We start from the raw sequence: 18,869 nt of genomic DNA on the forward strand, positions 1-18,869 counted from the left end.
TTCACCCCAACAGCAGGAATGTGGATCGTTATGTTGATCTTGGCCCACTTTCACCAAAACCAGTTGTTACCAGTTTGGGGGTGAAACTTGATGCTGGACTTAAATTTGATGCTCACACATATATATATATAGGTGACATACTCAGCACTTACAAAATCTTTGTATGCGTTCTATCTACAGGGACGGGATGTTTTTGTCGCTGACCTGCATGTGACACGAACATGGCTACCTCCCACCAACTGCGATCCCCTGCTCCATTTCCCAGTAAATAAAAAATATAAATTGTGATTTTTGTGTAATGTTTTTGCTGGCTCTAAACACTGTATGCATGATAATTTAATGCCAGGATACTCTAATACTTAGCTACATAAAATGTCCCTTCGCCTTGCATTGCCAACAAATCACTACCCAGTATCATGTAAATGCTTGTAATCTTTATTATTTATTTATTTTTTTTACAGAAAGATGCTGACCAGAAAGATGCCATCATCATCCCACTGTGGATTCCAGGGCATTTTCTGCTGAGCGTAAGAACATTATACCATTTACACAACAATTTTGTGAGTGGCATACAATATCAACATAACATGTTAGGACATATGTTGTAGATGATGTCTGTGTTTTAACCTTAAAGTCATTTGTGAGTTTCCTGTGGTTTTTGGCTAATTGTACATCTGTTCTATTTTCTGTAGGTAATGAGGCCACTCCAGAAAGAAATTTAATTTCTGGATTCCCATTATTTCAGAAGAGCAGATGGTTTCTCCAGTCAGGCCTACAGGAATCTGTTGAGGTTGTCAGTGTTGTGTGTCCTAGTGGTCACGTTATCCTGACCTGCCAATGTTTACAAAAATTTCCCAAAATAAGTTCAATCAGGGGGCAATGTGATAATAAATGTACCCCGCTCTGCACATTTGTTATAGGGTCAGATGAGATTTGCTTCAAATAGCTGAAAGTGAAGAAAATAGACAAATATGAAATGCAATGAAAAGGGGAGGAAGACAGAAAGACAACATCCTTTTTGAACTTTAGGAAATTATGAATATTTACCAATTTGCATGGTCCCGTTCTTGGACATGTTCCCCGTTCTGTGGATTACAGATATTAGGCATGTTTCCATTAGCAGAACTCCAGGGTAGTTCCTGGGATGGGGAACTTGACCAGGAGATAGGATGTCCCAGTCCTCTCAGCTGTTGTATCTCCATTCAAATTCAGCCCTTTCAGAACTTCCACAGACAACAGCATATCACGACTGCTTTGGCAGTGACTGACGTCAATGATCAGCCCAAAAAAAGCACCCTATATGACATTAATAATAATAAAAGCATTTATTTTATAGAAGTATGTTCTAATTTAATCCATTCGGAGGACAAGAGCAGCTCTGAATTTTGAGACACAAGCCCCTTTAATTAAGTCTGTGGTGGATTTTTACCGTTTTGTCCAACAGCTGTGGGGGGATTACACAGAGTCTTCCAGTGTTGGGAATTAGACTTTTAATGCGATCGGTGCCTTTTTTTCATTCTGCATCACCAGCTACTCTTCTAATTATACTGATGCCAGTTGTTTTTGACGTCTGCTGATGTCATTTCCTTCTGAGTTACAACCAGTCAGCTACTCCAGAGCAGGTACTCAGAAGGTTCCTGAAAACGGCCGTTTGACATGTCGGGAGGTTCCTGTAAATCTATCCTCAAGTTCTTGTAGTGGAAACACGCCTATTGATACGGTTCACATGCCATCAATTTCTTATATTTTTTATCTCTTACAAAATCATAGCAGCATACAGCTTTTTAAGTTTTACATTGTTGTTGTTTTTTGTTTTTTGTTTGGGTTACTCAGAGATGTTACACAGCAGACAGCTGTGGGAACCTGGGTGGAGAAAACTGCTCTGGATTTGGAGGTATTGCCTGCAATATCAAAATTAAACTGAAATGTAATTATCGGTTATTTGTTTAATTTAACTGTCATACAGGGTGTTCCTAAGCAGACACATGGCAATGATTGTGGTGTCTTCATGATAATGGTGAGTGACGGTAATGCCGTATACAATAACGTGACACACGATTTTTGTATTCTTTTGTTGGATATCTTATTTATAATTGCATCTTTAAGCCAATAAATTTTTCTATATGACGTTAATTGAGTTCCAGGTACAGAAGCTGGAGCCACTGATTGGATAACATGTAGTATTTTGCATGGCTTCAATTGAAGAACTATGTTAGGTTCATGTAAAGCTACATTACACAATTGAATTACTTTAAATCAACACAGTAACAAAACAAAACCACAACAAAAACAGCATTACATAAAGTTAATAAATGGATTGTGGACAGTGCTAATTCTATCCATGCAGTTTATCATGTCTTCTCTAATATACAGTTTATTGTAATGATCTGCACTACATATTTTAGTGTAAATGTGTGCCCACTCTGTCACTGAGCAGTCTCATATTTATTGTTTGAAAATGTGTCATCACTACAGTATGCCTGGTACTTTGCTATGGAAGCATCCTTTGACTTCAGTGTGGTAAGTTTACAAAGAAAAATGTAAAAATTCTATCACTACTTTTCAAATATTGTTAATATACTATGACTAATGTGTCCTCATAGTGTACCTGTGGTCTTTATTAGGATGACATGTGTCTCCTGCGAAGATGGTGGTGCATTGTCCTATTAGAAAACCTTGGCCTGGAAGGGTACGCTGCAGGGCTTCCTGAACGATGACTTTTTTATGGTCACACTTGTCTCAGTTCTGGCTCATGAAAATATGTGTTTATTACAGGTATGGAAGGAAGTTTGCCCATTTTACAGAAGAGGGACAGGCAACCCTTTCTACCAATGTACCACCGGTATTCAGGATAAAAAGAAAAAGAGAACATGAAAGCAGCACCATGGTCAGTGAAGACCTTACTCCTGCCTGTTTGAAAATAGGTCATCACTTTCAGGGATGGAATGATTCTGAGACGGCAGTAGTCCCACAATTATCAGTTGCTGTATTTAGCTTTTCCAATTTTTTGTGGTTTATTTGTTGATTTTAAATAGCCGAAAGTTTGATATGTTGTCAACTTTCAATGGTGGTGGTATAATAAGTGCAAATGTCAATCCTCTTTGGATAACTGTAAAACAAACTGATACAATTATTTGCTTTCCTCTGAATCCACAGGACACCGACCATGTGTATTTTAACACACCCTACAGCTTTCCACCCAGAGAGCAGGTGACTATGAGTGAAGATTATTGCATGACAACAAAATAAAATTAATTGTAACTGCTGTGCATGAAGTCATGTTTTTGTGTCGTGATTAAGAACAATGACGGCATGGACCAACACAACGTGGTCAGCATTCTGAAAATTTTTTTGTATCACATGAAAATATTTTTTGCCTTTACTGTTGTCACTCTATAACTCATGGTTAATATCTTGTTACCTGCAACATGACAGACTAATGTCTACATGAAAGATGTCCTTTTGTTCACCTCATTACTCAGGCAACCATCCATGCACTTTCAGCTGTCCATGAATGTTGACCAGACAAAGCCACAGAAATGTACAGCAGTGTGACTGGATGTATTCTACAAACACAAGAACAGTGCTAATGTCTATATGTATTGTTTTCACATTGTTTATGACAGCCTCTAGGTGTAAATGTCATTTTTACTAATTGCTATTTATCTCTGTCTCATTAGTGAGAGGCAGCTGCTGTCCTATGCCATGGAACTGCTCATATACACGGAGAAATTCAGAAAAGCTCTGGACTCATCTCATTGTGTGGACTTTTTTTATTTTTCGAAGGTTTTTGTCAGGGCAATAAAAGCTGTTGTTGGGTGTTTCATTTGCCTGAACTTTTTTTCTAAAGCCAAACTTTTCTGCTTTTGTGTTTACAGCATATTCTTTCCAGATTAGTGTATGGTCAATATCAGTTTACTAGTCTTGTGAATTGTATACTTAATGCAAAATATTTTAGTAATTTCTAAATCAATACATTTTGTGTCAAAGGGCCAGCCATCATTCCTGTTAACAGAATATATGCAATGCATATATACACATGTAAATATGCCCATAAATTACACATCAGCAGCTTTTCACTGTAAAGAAGCAATAAAAAACCATAAATAGTAACATAGATATTAACTACTCACTCGTATGAACTTAGACCCACTGTTAGTGCCTGTAATAACAAATGGTTGAAAGTTAAATGTTGCTGTAGGAGGCGTGCTCCCAAAAGTGGAGGCCAGTGGGCTTAAGGGGTTAATTAAAACTATTTCCACTAATTACTTTATCTGGTTTTTAATTTTATTGCATTTGAATAAACACTTACACATACATTACTCACCTGCTAACTTCAGTAAGCATAGGTATGTTGTGCCTACCGGCAACTGATTATTGTACGGCTACTGATTATTTGTTGGTGGTATCTGTGTTTTATAATCTCACTGGGGATGGCCATAAAGTGTGTATGCAAGAAACAAAAATAATCTCACTGGGGATGGCCAAAAAAATCCATACATTCATATTTAAACCTGGAATTCTGTCTGTTTAATTACGTTAATACTATTTATTTATTGTCTTTCAATTGTGTTGTTCGCCGTTGTTGAGCTCGGGAGTAGCTCAACAGGGGGGCGGGGGCGTGTTTTGTGTGTGTGTGTGTGTGTGTGGGGGGGGGGGGGGGGGTGTTTTGGCCGGGGGCGTGCTTTTCCTGGGCGTGGTTTTCCTGGGCAATGTCCGCAGCTAGGTATAGTTTAGCTCCGGGAAGATGCGTAGTTCGGCACCTCCACATCCAATCAGAGAGCTTTCACCTTGTTGTCTAGCTCACCATTGGCTCCTCCTGATGCTGCGTTCAGGCGCACAGGTAAAGTGTGAATTTACACGGAACATACATTTAAATTGTCCAAAAGTCATTAGATACACCAGTTTAAAAATAATACATCGTGCCAACAGTTGCTAGAAGTTGTAACTAGCGAGTCCATATTGCCAAATCATCCCAGATTACACATACTTTCAAATTACAGTCACGTTCCGGTATTTCCGGTCCCACAGGAAGTACATGCATGTTAATCCTTTCAGCTTGACATGATTCAACATACCTTCAAAATAAAACCACATTCAGGCATTTCCAGTCAAACAGGAAGTTTGTTCATGTTCATCTTTTGGATTGACTATGATAAACAGACCTTAAAAATAAAACCACGTTCCGATATTTCCGGTCCAACAGGAAATACGTTCATGTTCATCCTTTCAGCTTGACCATGTACATTCGCTTTTCCTCCTCTTTTCTCTTGTTGTTTAGTCCATAATTTAGTAGTTTTTGTTAACTTTGTCTTGTTCATAAGTTTCCCTTCACCTAAGTAAGATTTTTTAAAAACCTTTATAAATGTTATGACTTGTCTAGGAGTATTCTTTTATTTAGAAACTTTAATAATAGACTAGTTTATTTAGTTAACATATTTTTTTCAATTTATGTTGTTGTTGTTCTAATTGACATTCATTTTATTCTGGCATTATGTTCCCTCACAACTGGAAACAGAGGGTCTCTCCTAAAATTCATATTCACTATCCACGTTGCCTTCCTATAACAGGAACCTGACCCTACAGCCCCTAGATTTCTTCCCAACCTTAAATAGCAAACTGACGTCACAAAACCCCACCACTGAGTACTACAATAGTTGCTTGGCTAGGCTACATCCTACTTCAATTCACCTAATCTGCTCTCCAGACATATCTTTATGGCCCTTCCTTTATCCTGTCCACACCAGACATTTCAGCTGCACAGCTACAGTCACTTAACCTCCCTACCATCATCAAAATTCACTCTTGAGTCCTCTATAAAATAGGTTAATATTTATTTAAACATTAATTTGGGCACAGTTAAGCTCAGCTCCCCTTTTCTTATGTGATGAGGAGGAGAGGATGAGGCCTTCAAGTGGAAAAGCTAATAATGCCACACTGCCCTTTTCAAACCACAACAGCCATACTCTCTCCTGATCCTGGAAAAGCAGTAGCTAGCATGTTTTAGTTTTAACTGTGCTTCAACACACCTTATTTCAATCAGCAAGTGACTTACAGGCTTTTGAAAAACCTGATGACCTTCTGCTCAATGATTCAACAACATAATTAGCTGTGTTGGAGTACAGAAACATGGATTATAACTTTGGAAGATAACCACAGGAGGGTGGACTTTTCCATGACTGAGCTTGATTGCAGATTTGCAGCTTGACATGTCCTGTTTGTCCCCTGTGACTGGTCTCTGTTGAAAAAAGCATAACATCTAAACTAATCACAGTTTTTAAAATGTAACATACAAAAGAAATAAGCTTGTATAGTGCTATGGAGAATACTATGAATTAATTTCTAATGTCAACTGAGTTTATACAACCTTGCTGATTCTGTCACGATACGATGGTGTGGACCCAAAATGCAGTACCCAGGATGACACGGAGGCAGGGAGGAAGATTTTAAGTAAAAAGTCTTTATTTGTGGGTGAGCCAAAAACCAAGGTTAATCCAAACTGGAAGTCAAAAAGCCAAAAATCCAAAATTCAAAAAGGCAGATATTATCTGGGGATCAAGAAACTCTGGTTTAAACACAAAGGGTCGAAACTGACAGAATCAAACAAACATTAATGGACCGACACAAGACAGAGACAAGACCGGGCTTAAATAGACTGGGAGACAAATTAAGGAAACAGGAAGCAGGTGTGTGGAGTGAGGGCTGGAGGGAAGGCAGATGACACTAATCAACTCAATAGGAAAAACAGAAACAAAGGAGGGCAAATACCTAAACACAAAACTAAACAACAATTACCTAAAGACAGAGGGAAGGACTCACACAAACTAGCTGGAGGAGGACATAGCACATACACCCACACACACTGAGCTGGGGACAACGAGGCTGGAGCTGACCTGGGAGGAAAGAGTAGAAAAGATAACATGACACTAAACTGACAAGCAGAAAAAGGACACATGAGGGCGCCAAAGGGCTACAACATAAGACACATAACAGGGATGCAGACAAGGACACATGAGGGCGCTAAGAGAGCACAAGTGGGGAACCTGGAGTGGAGCACAAGAGGAGCCTTGGGAACAAAGGGACACAAGAGGGAATCTAGAGAGGGATGGAGGACACCAGGAGGCACAAAAAAGGAAGGGGCTGACGCAGACCATGACAGATTCACCTTTCAGCCCACTGTAAAATAAAACTAAATCAGCTACTACATAAATTTAAATAAAACTGATTCTGGTTTAACCTACATTCATTAGTATTTGTGTGTGAGACAGATGTGAAAAACAAAATAACAAAACAACAAGTTATGAAGAGGGATGGATCACGCCTCTAGTACATGAGCTCGCCCACAATAATGACATAGGATCTGGGTGCCGGCAAAAAATACACATATGACATGAAGCATGTTTACAGTATCTGAAGTCCATTCAGTAAGTCCCTACATGTTACAGCAGATATTATCTGGGGATCAAGAAACTCTAGTTTAAACACAAAGGGTCGAAACTGACAGAATCAAACAAACATTAATGGACCGACACAAAACAGAGACAAGACCGGGCTTAAATAGACTGGGAGACAAATTAAGGAAACAGGAAGCAGATGTGTGGAGTGAGGGCTGGAGGGAAGGCAGGTGACACTAATCAACTCAATAGGAAAAACAGAAACAGAGGAGGGCAAATACCTAAACACAAAACTAAACAACAATTACCTAAAGACAGAGGGAAGGACTCACACAAACTAGCTGGAGGAGGACATAGCACATACACCCACACACACTGAGCTGGGGACAACGAGGCAGGAGCTGACCTGGGAGGAAAGAGTAGAAAAGATAACATAAGACACTAAACTGACATGCAGAAAAAGGACACATGAGGGCGCCAAAGGGCTACAACATAAGACACATAACAGGGATGCAGACAAGGACACATGAGGGCGCTAAGAGAGCACAAGTGGGGAACCTGGAGTGGAGCACAAGAGGAGCTGGGGAACAAAGGGACACAAGAGGGAATCTAGAGAGGGATGGAGGACACCAGGAGGCACAAAAAAGGAAGGGGCTGACGCAGACCATGACAGATTCACCTTTCAGCCCACTGTAAAATAAAACTAAATCAGCTACTACATAAATTTAAATAAAACTGATTCTGGTTTAACCTACATTCATTAGTATTTCTGTGTGAGACAGATGTGAAAAACAAAATAACAAAACAACAAGTTATGAAGAGGGATGGATCACGCCTCTAGTACATGAGCTCGCCCACAATAATGACATAGGATCTGGGTGCCGGCAAAAAATACACATATGACATGAAGCATGTTTACAGTATCTGAAGTCCATTCAGTAAGTCCCTACATGTTACCAGATAACGTCACACATATTGATGATGTCAGCACAACACATAGATTTATTGGGTTGAAACATACACTAATGATTATTTTATAGAACAACACTCATTGGACCAACTTGTGGTGCAATTGCTATTTATTAAATTGCAAACTGGTAAGCTGTGCTGAGGTCAGAATGGCATTATACTTGGCTTGTAACATCACGTGACTTCACCAAACACATTGATGTGGTTGTTGGTTCAAATCCCTGTAGCTCCACCCATTTTAGCTCACTGGCTCTAGAAAGAACACACAACGTCTGATTGATGCCAAAATAACAGAAAACGATCTTTGTCAACCAAAGCCGACCTTAATGCGATTATTCTGTGATTGGTCACAATGCCCCCTGGATAAATTTAACCTACAATAACTTCAAAAAACGTGGTCAGAAAAGCATTACAGTTGGTCTGTGTCTTCACACCACCAGAGTGGTAAAAATAGAGTTTGCCCTAGTGGTGAGACATGTAATATAATGGTAGGCTCAGAGGGGATGCTGAGTCAAGGTGAGGTGCGGACGTGGTGACAGTTAGCGGTTTCTGGTGTCGGGGTGGCCGACGTTTCGGTTCGGCGGACGTGGCCTGGTGCCCCGGGCTGCCGGCCAGGCCGGAGCGGCGCGGAGCTGCGAGGGCCGAACGATGCTGCTTGCAGCTTTAATTTTTTTTTTCTTCCGCGTCTTTGGGTGGCCTTTAGGGGGTCTTAGCATATCCAAAAAGTCACCAAATTCTGGCTCAATATAGAAAGTGCATGAAATTTACGTATTTCACTGGCGATGTGAAAGTTCATAAAAAAGTGGCTCGACAGTGCCCCCTAGAAAGTGAAAAATACCCCTCTCCATAAAGCTTAGTTTATCGTACAGTTATGAAATTTGGTATACTGGTAATACTCAACAGTCCGCACAGAAAAGCCTCTTGCAACCATGGTCAATATAAAACAGGAAGTCGGCCATTTTGGGTTGAAATGAGGATTTTTAGCCGTTTTGGCCATTTCTAGGGTCTATATTTGGTTGAACAGTTTGGTCATTTTTCGCACCATCATCTCAAAAATAGTGCGAGATCGAACAGAAGCGATGGACGATTCGAATGAGACAATAAAATTGACTTTTCGTAAATACTGAAGGGGCGGGGCCAGGCCTCAAAGTTCGAGCACTCGCCAAAAAAATTCAAATTGCTATAATTTCACAAATGAAAGAATTACAGTTAAAACAATTTCTAAGGACAATCGTCATCGCCCCCCGAAGACAAATGAATGGTCGATTGGTGATGTCACATAAGCCCCGCCCCCTCAGGACTTAAAAGGTCAAGTTTTACTGGGAAATTTTCCAAAATTCGTCCTTTCAAATAATCATCTCAGATTTGTAGCAGGTAACTGAAGACAAGTTGGGGTTGCTTGGCGTCACTTTATGAGAGTTTTCTGCAGAAGGCGGGGCTGTGGCGGTGCGGCGAAGTCAGGCGTACCGACGTGGACATACGTTTGCCTCCCATTTAGTCATTTCTAGAGATATCGCCACGACACCTCTTGGGAGTGATCCTAGTCCGGCCCCCAAAAGAATCAGATGTCAACATCTGGTGGGCGTGGCCTATTTTCTGAAATAGCGTCCCCTAGGACCATTAAAACTGTCAGCCCCTAGCCATGCTTTGACTGAGGAGTACGAAATCTGGTACACTAATGTGGTGTCTCCGGACCTACAAAAAAGTCTCTTGGAGCCAAGTGCAAAGTCGCACAGGAAGTCGGCCATTTTGGTCCAAGTAGTCGATTTAGTGGTTTTCGCACACGTTGTTTGGAGAGTGTTACACCATTGCCCTTTTCACCAATCACCTTCAAACTTCTGCTATAGACTCTTAAGACAAAGGGGAAAAAATTCAACCTACGGATTTTAAATAAGTATAAAGGTGTGGGCGTGGCTAAGCCTCAAACTTTGACCTGTCGCCACGCCACTCTTTTTTTCACAGCTCCCTATTGGACTCCTTTTAACCAATCACCAGCAATCACTGGCAAATAGCAGCAGACAAGTTGAGGTCACTTGGTCTATAGTACTGGCAGGTTTCGAATAAAGGCGGGGCTTTGGGGGCATGGCGAAATTCGCCATCACGCCATGGAAATACGTTTGTCTCTCATTTCTTCAATCATTGTGACATCGCCACACAATTTCTGATGAGTGATCCTACTCTGACCCCTAATAGAATTGGACAGCTGAAGTTTGTGGGCGTGGCCTATTTTCTGAAATAGCGCCCCCTAGGACCATTAAAACTGTCAGCCCCAAGCCGTGCTTTGACTGAGGATCACGAAATTTGGCACACTAATGTAGTGTCTCAGGACCTACAAAAAAGTCTCTTGGAGCCAAGCGCAATGTCGCACAGGAGATCGGCCATTTTGGTCCAAGTACTCGATTTAGTGGTTTTCGCACACGTTATTAGGAGAATGATGTCTCGTCGCCCTTTCCACCGATCACCTTCAAACTCTTGCTATATACTCTTAAGACATAGAGGAAAAGATTCAACCGTCGGATTTTAAATAAGTATAAAGGTGTGGGCGTGGCTAAGCCTCAAACTTTCACCAGTCGTCATTACGTTACTTGACTCAATAACTCCCTTGTGCATGATCAGATCAATTTCATACTTTGTCCGTGTGATCACTGACCACATCTGAAGACAGTGACAATGTGGACAGCTGGCATCACCTAAGCCCCGCCCCCTGACTACAGGAAGTCTTCTGTTTTATGGTGAAATGCCCATATTTGTCCCCTCTAATTTAGTCAACATGACACTAAGGTCATGCACTGTCTTTATGATGTTGTAATGACTATTCAGATCTGATAGCTTTTCAGAAAGGGAGGAGCGTTGATGCCATGGCGATTTCTGGCGTGACGCTGTGACCTTACGTTTGACTGTAACTTCCACAAACAGCCTCCGATTTGCCAGAGACTGAACATCACATCACCAGTGTGGTAAAGATAGAGTATCTCCTAGTGGTGAGACGTGTAATGCTGGGCTCAGAGGGGATGCTGAATCAGGGTGAGGTGTGGACGAGGAGGCCGTTCACGGTTTCTGGTGTCGGGGTGGTTGACTTTCTGTTCTGCCAGACGTGCCCTGGTGCCCCCGGCTGCCGGCCAGAACAGAGCGGCGCGGAGCTGGGTTTGGAGAGCGTCGGGGATGGAGCGGAGGGGGTGCGGAAGGAGGGCGAGCAGCTTCGCTGCGAGGGCCGAACGACGCTGCTTGCAGCTTTAATTAGGCCCGAGCAGCGAAAGCGCTGCGAAGGCCTCTTGTTTTTGCTCTGTTTATTAGGCCCGAGCAGCAAAGCGCTGCGAAGGCCTCTTGTTTTTGCTCTGTTTATTATTTTTTATTATTCTTAGCCCGCTTTGAACGGCTTTTTGGGGACCTTAACATACCCCAAAACTCACAATATTTTGCTAACTTGTCAGGCCTGGTGAAAAATTTGATATTTTAAAGGTCCCAAAAAAATCACAAAGAAAATGGCTGAACAGCGCCCCCTAGAAAGTGAAAAAAAAACCCTCTCCATAAAGCTTAGTTTATCGTACAGTTATGAAATTTGGTACACTTGTAGTACTCAACAGTCCGCACAGAAAAGTCTCCTGCAACCATGGTCAATATCAAACAGGAAGTCGGCCATTTTGGGTTGAAATGGCGATTTTTTGCAGTTTTTGCCGTTTTTAGGGTCCGTTCCTGATTGGATTGCTCGATCATTTTTCGCACGATCGTCTCAAAAATTGTGTAAAATTGCTAAGAAGGGATGGGCGAACAAAATGAGATGAGAATTCTGAGTTTTCGTATATGTTGAAGGGGCGGGGCCAGGCCTCGAAGTTTGACTACTCGCCAAAAATATTTAAATTGCTATAACTTCATAACTGAATGGAATAGAGTTAACAAACTTTCTGTGGTCATTCGTCATCCACCCACAAAGTAAATTGAATGGTCGGATGATGACATCACACAAGCCCCGCCCCCTCAGGACCAAAAAGATCAAGTTTTACTGTGAAAGGTCCCAAATTGCCCCATTTCACTTAATCACCACAAATTTGTAGCTGGTAACTCAAGACAAGTGGGGGTTGCTTGGCGTCACTTTATGGGAGTTTTCGGCAGAGGGCGGGGCTGTGGCGGCGCGGCGAATTCAGGCGTACCGCCGTGGCCTTACGTTTGCCTCCCATTTCGTCATTTCCAAAGATATCGTCACGAAACTTCTTGTGAGTGATCCTAGTCCGGCCCCCTGAAAGATCTGATGTGAACATCTGGTGGGCGTGGCCTATTTTCTGAAATAGCGCCCCCTAGGACCATTAAAACTGTCAGCCCCAAGCCATGCTTTGACTGAGGATTACGAAATTTGGTACACTAATGTGGTGTCTCAGGACCTACAAAAAAGTCTCTTGGAGCCAAGTGCAAAGTCGCTCAGGAAGTCGGCCATTTTGGTCCAAGTGCGCGATTTAGTGGTTTTCACACACGTTGTTTGGAGAGTGATACTCCGTCGCCCTTTTCACCAATCGCTTTCAAACTTCTGCTATATAGTCTTAAGACATAGAGGAAAAAATTCAACCGTCGGATTTTAAATAAGTATAAAGGTGTGGGCGTGGCTAAGCCTCAAACTTTGACCTTTCGCCACGCCACTCTTTTTTTCACAGCTCCTTATTGGACTCCTTTTACCCAATCACCAGGAATCTCTGGTAAATAGCAGCAGGCAAGTTGAGGTCACTTGGTCTCCAGTACTGGAAGGTTTTGCAAAAAGGCGGGGCTTTGGGAGCATGGCGAAATTCGCCATCACGCCATGGAAATACGTTTGCCTCTCATTTCTTCATTTATCGTGATATCACCTCGACCATTGTTGTGAGTGATCCTAGTCTGACCCCCAATAGAAAAGGTCAGCTTAAGTTTGTGGGCGTGGCCTATTTTCTGTATTAGCGCCCCCTAGGACCATTAAAACTGTCAGCCCCAAGCCATGCTTTGACTGAGGATTACGAAATTTGGTACACTAATGTGGTGTCTCAGGACCTACAAAAAAGTCTCTTGGAGCCAAGTGCAAAGTCGCACAGGAAGTCGGCCATTTTGGTCCAAGTGCGCGATTTAGTGGTTTTCACACACGTTGTTTGGAGAGTGATGCTCCGTCGCCCTTTTCACCAATCGCCTTCGAGCTTCTGCTATATACTCTTAAGACATAGAGGAAAAAATTCAACCGTCGGATTTTAAATAAGTATAAAGGTGTGGGCGTGGCTAAGCCTCAAACTTTGACCTTTCGCCACGCCACTATTTTTTTCACAGCTCCCTATTGGACTCCTTTTACCCAATCACCTGGAATCTCTGGTAAATAGCAGCTGACAAGTTGAGGTCACTTGGTCTACAGTACTGGCAGGTTTTGAAAAAAGGCGGGGCTTTGGGAGCATGGCGAAATTCGCCATCACGCCATGGCAATACGTTTGCCTCTCATTTCTTCAATTATCGTGACATCGCCACAAAATGTCTGGTGAGTGATCCTAGTCTGACCCCCAATAGAAATGGGCATCTGAGATTTGTGGGCGTGGCCTATATTCTGAAATAGCGCCCCCTAGGACCATTAAAACTGTCAGCCCCAAGACAAGGTTTGACTGAGGATTACGAAAATTGGTACACTCATGTAGGGTCTCTGGCCCTACAAAAAAGTCTCTTGGAGCCAAGCGCAATTTCGCACAGGAGGTCGGCCATTTTGGTCCAAGTACTCGATTTAGTGGTTTTCGCACACGTTGTTTGGACATTGATGGCCCGTTGCCCTTTACACCGATCACCTTCAAACTTATGCTATGTACTTTTAAGTCAAAGGGGAAAAAATTCAACCGTCGGATTTTAAATAAGTATAAAGGTGTGGGCGTGGCTAAGCCTCAAACTTTGACCTTTCGCCATGACATTACTTGACTTAATAACTCCCATGTGCATGATCAGATCTAATTCAAACTTTGTCTGTGTGATCACTGACCACATCTCAAGACAACGACAATGTGGACAGCTGACATCACCTAAGCCCCGCCCCCTGACAACAGGAAGTCTATTGTTTTATGGTGAAATGCCCATATTTGTCCCCTCTAATTTAATGAAAATGACACTCAGGTCATACAGTGTCTTCATGATGTTTTAAAGACCATACAGATCTGATAGCTTTCCAGAAAGGGAGGGGCTTTGATGCCATGGTGAATGCTGGCGTGACGCCATGACCTTACATTTGACTGTAACTTCCACAAACGGCCTCCGATTTGCCCGAAACTGAATATGGCAATGAACAATCATGCCCTTTAGCCAATGAGGCACAAACGGTTGGTGAATGTTATATAATGTCACCAAAGCTGACCTCAATGGGACTTTTCTGTAGTTGGTCACAGCGCCACCTAGATAACGTTATCCTTCGATAACTTTAAAAAACATGGTCAGAATAGCATTAAAGTTGGTCACTGTCATCACACCACCAGTGTGGTAAAGATAGAGGATTCCCTAGTGGTGAGACATAAAATATAATGGTGGGCTCAAAGGGGATGCTGAGTCAGGGTGAGTTGCGGACAAGGTGGCCGTTAGCAGTTTCTGGTGTTGGGGTGGTCGACGTTTGTGTTCTGCGGACGTGCCCTGGTGCCCCGGGCTGCCGGCCAGGCCGGAGCGGCGCGGAGCTGCGAGGGCCGAACGACGCTGCTTGCAGCTTTAATTAGGCCCGAGCAGCGAAAGCGCTGCGAAGGCCTCTTGTTTTTGCTCTGTTTATTATTATTAGGCCCGAGCAGCGAAAGCGCTGCGAAGGCCTCTTGTTTTTGCTCTGATTATTATTATTTTTTGTTATTCCGTGCCCCCTTTGAACAGCTTTTTGGGGACCTTAACATACCCCAAAACTCACAATATTTTGCACACTTGTCAGGCCTGGTGAAAAATTTGATATTTTAAAGGTCCCAAAAAAATCGCAAAGAAAATGGCTGAACAGCGCCCCCTACAAAGTGAAAAAAAACCCTCTCCATAAAGCTTAGTTTATCGTACAGTTATGAAATTTGGTACACTTGTAGTACTCAACAGTCCGCACAGAAAAGTCTCTTGCAACCATGGTCAATATCAAACAGGAAGTCGGCCATTTTGGGTTGAAATGGCGATTTTTTGCCGTTTTTGCCGTTTTTAGGGTCCGTTTCTGATTGGATTGCTCGATCATTTTTCGCACGATCGTCTCAAAAATTGTGTAAAATTGCTCAGAAGGGATGGGCGAACAAAATGAGATAAGGATTCTGAGTTTTCGTATATGTTGAAGGGGCGGAGCCAGGCCTCGAAGTTTGACTACTCGCCAAAAATATTTAAATTGCTATAACTTCATAACTGAATGGAATAGAGTTACCAAACTTTCTGTGGTCATTCGTCATCCACCCACAAAGTAAATTGAAAGGTCGGATGATGACATCACACAAGCCCCGCCCCCTCAGGACCAAAAAGATCAAGTTTTACTGTGAAAGGTCCCAAATTGCCCCATTTCACTTAATCACCACAAATTTGTAGCTGGTAACTCAAGACAAGTGGGGGTTGCTTGGCGTCACTTTATGGGAGTTTTCGGCAGAGGGCGGGGCTGTGGTGGCGCGGCGAATTCAGGCGTACCGCCTTGGCCTTACGTTTGCCTCCCATTTCGTCATTTCCAAAGATATCGTCACGAAACTTCTTGTGAGTGATCCTAGTCCGGCCCCCCAAAAGATCTGATGTGAACATCTGGTGGGCGTGGCCTATTTTCTGAAATAGCGCCCCCTAGGACCATTAAAACTATTAGCCCCAAGCCATGCTTTGACTGAGGATTACGAAATTTGGTACACTAATGTGGTGTCTCAGGACCTACAAAAAAGTCTCTTGGAGTCAAGTTCAAAGTCGCACAGGAAGTCGGCCATTTTGGATCAAGTACGCGATTTAGTGGTTTTCGCACACGTTGTTTGGAGAGTGATGCTCCGTCGCCCTTTTCACCAATCTCCTTCAAACTTCTGCTATATACCCTTAAGACATAGGGGAAAAAATTCAACCGTCGGATTTTTCAAAAGTTAAAAGGTGTGGGCGTGGCTAAGCCTCAAACTTTGACCTGTCGCCACGCTACTCTTTTTTTCACAGCTCCCTACTGGACTCCTTTTACCCAATCACCAGGATTCTGTGGCAAACAGCAGTAGACAAGTTGAGGTTACTTGGTCTCCAGTACTGGCAGGTTTTGAAAAAAGGCGGGGCTTTGGGACCATGGCGAAAATCGCCATCACGCCATGGAAATACGTTTGTCTCTCATTTCTTCAGTTATCGTGATATTGCTACGAAACTTCTGGTGAGTGATCCTAGTCTGAGCTCCAAGAGAAATAGACAGCTGAATTTTGTGGGCGTGGCCTATGTTTTGAAATAGCGCCCCCTAGGACCATTTAAACTATTAGCCCCAAGCCATGCTTTGACTGAGGATTACGAAATTTGGTACACTAATGTGGTGTCTCAGGACCTACAAAAAAGTCTCTTGGAGTCAAGTTCAAAGTCGCACAGGAAGTCGGCCATTTTGGATCAAGTACGCGATTTAGTGGTTTTCGCACACGTTGTTTGGAGAGTGATGCTCCGTCGCCCTTTTCACCAATCTCCTTCAAACTTCTGCTATATACCCTTAAGACATAGGGGAAAAAATTTAACCGTCGGATTTTTCAAAAGTTGAAAGGTGTGGGCGTGGCTAAGCCTCAAACTTTGACCTGTCGCCACGCTACTCTTTTTTTCACAGCTCCCTACTGGACTCCTTTTACCCAATCACCAGGATTCTGTGGCAAACAGCAGTAGACAAGTTGAGGTTACTTGGTCTCCAGTACTGGCAGGTTTTGAAAAAAGGCGGGGCTTTGGGACCATGGCGAAAATCGCCATCACGCCATGGAAATACGTTTGTCTCATTTCTTCAGTTATCGTGATATTGCTACGAAACTTCTGGTGAGTGATCCTAGTCTGAGCTCCAAGAGAAATAGACAGCTGAAGTTTGTGGGCGTGGCCTATATTCTTAAATAGCGCCCCCTAGAGCCATTAAAACTTTCAGCCCCAAGCCATGCTTTGACTGAGGATTACGAAATTTGGTACACTAATGTGGGGTCTCAGGACCTACAAAAAAGTCTCTTGGAGCCAAGCGTAAAGTCGCACAGGAAGTCGGCCATTTTGGTGCAAGTACGTGATTTAGTGGTTTTCGCACACATTGTTTGGAGAGTGATGCTCCGTCGCCCTTTTCACCAATCACCTTCAAACTTCTGCAATACACTCTTAAGACATAGGGGAAAAAATTCAACCGTCGGATTTTTCAAAAGTTGAAAGGTGTGGGCGTGGCTAAGCCTCAAACGTTGACCTTTCGCCATTACTTTACTTGACTTAATAACTCCCATGTGCATGATCAGATCTTTTTCGAACTTTGTCTGTGTGATCATTGACCATATCTGTAAACAATGACAATGTGGACAGCTGACATCACCTAAGCCCCGCCCCCTGACTACAGGAATTTATTTTTTATGCTGAAATGCCCATATTTGTCCCCTCTAATTTAGTCAACATGACCCTAAGGTCATGCACTGTCTTCATGATGCTGTAATGACCATTCAGATCTGATAGCTTTCCAGAAAGGGAGGGGCTTTGATGCCATGGCGAATTCTGGCGTAACGCCGTAATCTTAATATTCAATTTAATGGTGAGCTCAGAGGGGATGCTGAGTCAGGGTGAGGTGCAGACTAGGAGGCCATTCGCGGTTTCTGGTGTCGGGGTGGTTGACGTTTCTGTTCTGTCAGACGTGCACTGGTGCCCCGGGCTGCCGTCCAGACCGGAGCGGCGCGGAGCTGCGAGGGCCGAACGACGCTGCTTGCAGCTTTAATTTTTATTTATTATTCCGGTGCCGCTTTGAATGGCTTTTTGGGGACCTTAACATACCCCAAAACTCACAATATTTTGCATACTTGTCAGGCCTGGTGAAAAATTTGATATTTTAAAGGTCCCAAAAAAATCGCAAAGAAATTGGCTGAACAGCGCCCCCTAGAAAATGAAAAAAAACCCTCTCCATAAAGCTTAGTTTATCGTACCGTTATGAAATTTGGTACACTTATAGTACTCAATAGTCCGCACAGAAAAGTCTCTTGCAAGCATGGTCAATATCAAACAGGAAGTCGGCCATTTTGGGTTGAAATGGCGATTTTTTGCCGTTTTGGCCGTTTTTAGGGTCCGTTTCTGATTGGATTGCTCGATCATTTTTTGCACGATCATCTCAAAAATTCTGTAAAATTGCTCAGAAGAGATGGGCGAACAAAATGAGACAATAAAATTGACTTTTCGTAAATACTGAAGGGGCGGGGCCAGGCCTCGAAGTTTGACTACTCGCCAAAATTTTTTAAATTGCTATAACTTCATAACTGAATGGAATAGAGTTACCAAACTTTCTGTGGTCATTCGTCATCACCTCACAAAGTAAATTGAATGGTCGCATGATGACATCACACAAGCCCCGCCCCCTCAGGACCAAAAAGGTTAAGTTTTACT

The 18,869-nt window shown here is 42.8% G+C and overlaps 1 long non-coding RNA gene across 1 annotated transcript; it reads left to right on the forward strand.

Annotated features, from left to right (window-relative positions):
* The first annotated feature begins 1,775 nt into the window (after positions 1 to 1,775).
* On the forward strand, positions 1,776 to 2,875 carry LOC129157138 (uncharacterized). Its single transcript, XR_008560488.2, has 5 exons — positions 1,776 to 1,894; positions 1,967 to 2,017; positions 2,476 to 2,520; positions 2,625 to 2,689; positions 2,776 to 2,875. It is a non-coding gene; the product is annotated as an uncharacterized lncRNA (long non-coding RNA).
* Positions 2,876 to 18,869: the final 15,994 nt, after the last annotated feature.

The sequence above is a fragment of the Nothobranchius furzeri genome, chromosome 5 (assembly GCF_043380555.1).
Source record: "Nothobranchius furzeri strain GRZ-AD chromosome 5, NfurGRZ-RIMD1, whole genome shotgun sequence".
NCBI lineage: Eukaryota > Metazoa > Chordata > Actinopteri > Cyprinodontiformes > Nothobranchiidae > Nothobranchius > Nothobranchius furzeri.